The sequence below is a fragment of the Microtus ochrogaster genome, unplaced genomic scaffold (assembly GCF_000317375.1).
Source record: "Microtus ochrogaster isolate Prairie Vole_2 unplaced genomic scaffold, MicOch1.0 UNK4, whole genome shotgun sequence".
Taxonomy (NCBI): Eukaryota; Metazoa; Chordata; class Mammalia; order Rodentia; family Cricetidae; genus Microtus; species Microtus ochrogaster.
In genome coordinates, this window is record NW_004949102.1 from 13,875,458 (window position 1) to 13,881,042 (window position 5,585).

Genomic DNA, 5,585 nt, shown 5'->3' on the forward strand with positions numbered 1-5,585 from the left:
AAGCTGGACACCATTTACCTGGATGGACAATTCAAAGTGTGTCCTTCATCTTTGATGACTTTCTTGTGTATTTCCCAGTGCAGAACACCCACTCCACAAGACTTTTTAATTATTAGAAAAAATTAAACTCTGATCTGTTTAATTACCAGCTGACTGCATTTTAACTTATTTACTAATTGCTAAAAGCATACCTGTTACATGGTATGAATAAATTCATAGAAGTATTGAAGACAAAAATTCAAATATTCATAATAAAATGTATTACATGGGATATTTGGACTCTGTTCCAATAAGATCGTACTTTTATGGGTATGTTCCAGAGTTTGCTAAAAAAATTATCAATATTACTGTTGAACCAAATCATCCTACATCTACAAACACATCATAATAAGAAAAGCTCAATTACAGAACAGTCTTCACAAAGGAAGAGATCTGCTATTGACCTATTTTTAATGCAGATAAGCAAAGCAGTTGAAGAGGTCAGCAATAGGGAAATAAGTACAGTTGTGTCAACACAGAACCAATACAAATGGCTTCTGGGATGATATGTAAAAATATGGGGACATAAAATTGAATCCATTAAAGCTATGTAAAACATTAGTAAAGACAGAAAGTGAATACCCAAACAAAAAGAGTTGTTTTCTAAAATTATTTACAGCATAAATTATAAGACATTTTAAATCTTAAAAAGTATTTTTAACAAGTACCATCTTCTTTCTAAATGTCCTGCTGTGCCTCTAGCAGGGACAGAAGTGTCACAGATATGGTTTGAAACACTGAGCATATCAGCAGAGCTATGAGCTTAACGTGAGCAGGTGGCAAAAAGCATTTGCTTTGGTATAAGGGTGAATTTTTCATATCAGAATGAGCAAAATGGTTTCTCTCAAGAATGAACATGGAAACAAGATCCAAACTCATTAGAGGCATTTGGGTTTGTTTCTGATTTCCTTGCATACTTTGGACAGTGGGTTTATTTTAATAATTCAGTTGTCTTTTGCACAAATGGCAATAATAGTGTTGGGCTTGGGGATCATCTGACATCGCCGTTCATTTCACGAGTGAAGAACCGAAGGTCTAAAGGAGTTAGGTGGCTTGCCGCAGATCACCCAGGCAGCTGATGGAGAATGCGGAGTGGTGTTCAGCTCATCTGCCATGCTATTTTCTTCCCAGATCAGATCAAGGAGTCACTGAATGAGAATTTACCTAGTAGGTGCTTGGTGTGTATATGCATTTTATATTGTATATGGGACAGTGTTATGCACACGATATAAAGATTCATGACGATCAAAAACAATGCAGAATTACAAGGCAGACTTCTGTTTTTCCTTGTTGCCAGAGTTTTCCATTATCTGCTTTGATGCTGCTGTTCCCTGAGGACAAATGTTCATGTTCTCAGGACCAGAGTTTGTTTGTAGGGAAAGTAAAGTGCTGGAGGTCCACTTCTGTTATTCTTCCACTCCTTTTGGTGAGCCCAGCGCAATCAGCAAAGCACACCCAGGCCAGCCAACCATTAGGGAGCCACGGAAAAAAAGGAAAACATTTCCCACTTTTGTTTCAAGAAAGCATGCTCATTAATTGAACTGTGGTCATTTAGCCCTCTTAATCCAGCATTGCATCTCTTGCGAATGGGCCTTGTAATGTTTGTTTGAACTTTTCAGTGGGTTCACCGTCAGCCCTGCAATTAATCGATCATCACACATTGACCTCTCTCCAAAGAGCACAAGAATTCTTCGGAAGTCTCATAAAGTCATTTGAATTCTTTCTATTACCACTAATTTACATTTTTGTGAACAAGCTGTTGGTTACACAACAAAAAAATGTAAATAGCTCTCAAATAGAATATATATGTATAAAACCCTGATAAATAACTCATCTGAAACCGCAGTGTCAGTGCTGAGTGAGGAAGGATGATAATTGTTGACAAATTGGATCCCTTCATTAAGTAACAGCTCTGTTTGCATCCAGAGAAGTTTCTTTGGAGATAAGTACTGTGGAAAAAAACCCTGTTGTCTGGTCATATCTCTGGGCTGCAATCACTGTGACCCCTCTGCTCCTGGCCTTGAGGGATGCTATTTGCCTGTGCTTAGCAAAACGCCATCATTTTCCTAATAATTCCATCTCCCTTCCGTTCTCATTAGTTCACAGTCATGAACCTGTGCTACTTGGTGATGGGTGCCCATGGGGCCCTGAAGTCTCACAACAGTGACTAAAGGATGGTCCAGCTGGTGAAAAGTGTATGTGCCCTGCATTGATTTTTAATTGAGCATAAGCATGAAAATAAAAGGTTTAATATTGAAGAGAAACAACAATAGACGTTCCGGGTTCTTGCAATCTTCCAGGGAGCGTTATTCAACACTACAATCCACTCACGATCTACAGAAAGTCCTCCACTGTTTGCTGTTCATCTGTCAGTGCTAATTCCTCTGGGGCAGTAAGTCTCTCCTTCTAGCATGAGGCCTGGGCTACACCTTATGGTTATGCCCATGTTTGTGACTGTGGCTAATGGCTTGCTTGCTTTGGTGACTGCTGAACCAGATGCCTAAGTCTCCCTGAATCTATTGCTTTGGGGTTTGTAGCAGTCAGTTCATTTGATTAGAGAAGAGGGTGTTATTCGAAATGACAGTGATAAGACTCAGTTCACAGGTTAGCCATTTTGAGACCCGAGGGAAGGTCTGGAGGCTCAGGCCGGCCATTGTTCCACTGACTTCACCCCAACAGGTATTTAGACCAGACCATCTGAGCACTCAGCCCTCTAAACCGTCATCCAGCTGGAGCCCTGAGCTGAAACATGGATCCTGGACTTAAAGCAATGCACACTGAGCACAGAAAGTCCTGGAACAAATCCCACAAGAGTCAGTCTCAGAAGGACTGGCTGGTAGAAAGGGTACGGGGTAAGGAAGCCAGAGCTCTGGTTCCTGCCTTACCACGAAGCCATATGACTTCAGGCAAGTAGCCTAGCCTCACTAGTTCATAGTTCTCTGATTGGTTAAAAAACTGAACTAGGAATTCTCTAAGATCCTTTCTCGTTCCAAGAGTCTGCACCCATGCAAGCAACTCTTAAACTGAGTGGATACACACCACATACAACATGCAAAGTAGGAGGGCGTTTGAGCAGAAAAGAGGTTCCAGTGGGAGCAGAAGACTGAAGATGGCTGAAAATGACTGAACTTCATTATATACCTGTATGAAATTGTCACGGAACAAAGCTTTTTGTAAACAGAAACAAAAATAATCTGAGTAAGGCAGACACCTGGCCTTGGGGACAAATGGCCACTTTTGTCACTTCCTTTGCTGCTCGAACAAAGATATGGCTGTCACCACTTAACTGCCCCTCCCTTCTCAATCTCTCCCCTCCTAATCCTCTCCTTCCACAAATGGAGACCTCCATGCAGGAAGAGAAGGCCAGCGGGAGCCGAAAGAGCACTTTCAGAGGGTGTGACTGCCCAGCTTTTTAAAGGCCTGGGAGTCTTCCCTTTCTCTCAGGAGCAGATGCGGATCCTTCAAACTTTCCCCCCACCATCTCACAAAGCAGTATCAAGAGTGAGTGTGTTCCTTTGAACTCTTTCCAAAAGATCTCTTCATCAAAGCCAATGGGTGACGGGAGTCTGGTGGTCAAGGGCTTGCGGATGTGTTTCCTGCTCCCCTACGTAATGAACATCAGAGACCAGTGACTGAAAGAACACTGAGAACGAACACGCCAAGGTGAACTCTGTGAGACGAGACAAATTCTCAGGAAGGAGAACACGTGTGCAGAACGCTGTAATCCACATAAAGACCTGTTTCTCCAACCCTGGGATTACCCTGTGGACCTGGGCTCTGCTTTGCCTTTGGAGGGTTCTGCCCACAGCTGGGGAGATGCGAGTGTCTGCCCCTGTTACTCATCCTCACACAGAGCACAGTGGCTCGGCTCATCTGGTTAAATTGTTTGTGGTTTTAAAGGATGTTTAAAGAGGTTTAAGGGTTCAGAAGCAAGTAATGAAGATTACCGAGGGGAAAAAGATTAAAATGGGGGAAATGAAAGGAATTAGAGATGTTTGCTGAATTTATAAGGAAAAAGCTAATGGGTGACATAATTACTGCATTATGGGATTGTCAAATGTGTGAGAATGTCCATGCACACATGTGCATGCATGCGTGTGCGCATGCGCTAGCACACACACACGCACACACACACACACACACACACACACACATATGCACACACACATTTCTGCATTTCCTAATAAGTTTTTAAATTCAGAATTTCTTTTGGTTCCAGAAACTCTAATTTGTTCTTTAAGCACATATCCTTAAGAGTCCTCATTATGTTTTTATTAAGATTGTCTTCAGTTCCTACATTAGCCCTGATTCCAAAGAAAGCTAATTTGATTATTCAGCTTGAGCTCCCCTCTCAAACATCCCTGTCTCCCTGAATGTCTGGTGATGTTTCTGTGCCTACCCCTGCCTTCCAGACATAGTATCCTCAACACTGGGGTGCTTAGGCTGTTGGCTTCCTCAGAAGTGGGTAATCAAGAAGGGGGTCATCGCTTCCTTCTGCTGACCTGCAGCAAAAAGTCTGGTCCAGAGAGCAGAATTCTCATCTTCCATCAGTCTGCTGCTAGAGTTCTGATGGCATAGGCTTTAAGGGCTGCTTCTCTCACAGGCAGCAGACTTCTTCAGTCCCTGCTCCATAGCCCACACTGGTTCAGTATCACCTAAGCAGATTCTAGTGTCCATCCTATATCACTGGACAAGAGCCTGGCCTCCTTTGCAGCTTCCTGCAGCTTAAGGGATTACCCTGGTCAGAGTGACTTTCCACTCCAATGGAGAGCTATTAGAGAATGCTGTCTTCTGCCCATAGGATGTTTATTGTATCTTGCCATCTGAGCATCTGTAATCACCAACATGAGACCCTCATGAGCCTGGGATCACCTACTTTACCTTGCGGTGGGAGAAACGAGGGATCATGAGGTGTACCCAGCAGCTCATGAGGCTGAGGCTGTCTATCCCTGGGGGAGACGTAAGTGGCTAACAATTGCTGTAGGAGAGACTCTTCCATTGAGTTTCCTCCAGAAGGGTGGCCATGTTCCTCTAAACTTCAGTTAAATTCATTGACAGAATTGGTTTCCTTTTTCTCTTCCGTGTTGTCAGGGATGCTAACTGTGATACTAATACTAATTGTTCACAACTCTTCCAAAAAGTCACATGACCATGGTTTAAACATGGCTGTTCATCAGTTTTCAGGTTTGGGGTTTGTCCCACGAAACTGCCCAACAACTGACCACTCTACCTTTAATTGCTGTGTTGCACATAAGAAGAAAAAAACCAAAAAGGTTGTTGATCTGGGAACTTGAAATCTGTGCCCAACTCAAATCCTCCAAGTGTCTCAGTGACAATTATTTAACCTGAAGCTTAAGAAAATGTAAAAATCAAAAGCGAGGAATTCTTGAGAACTGTTCTTTAGTTGATGGTTTCGCTCTCATTCCCTTCTTCCCATTTTACATACCCATTTCCATCCAATAGATACTTGTGCCATTTAACTGTCTGTTCTGTTAGTCATTTTCTATGCCTGCCTCACCCCCTTTAGCAGTGCTGGGGATGGAAGC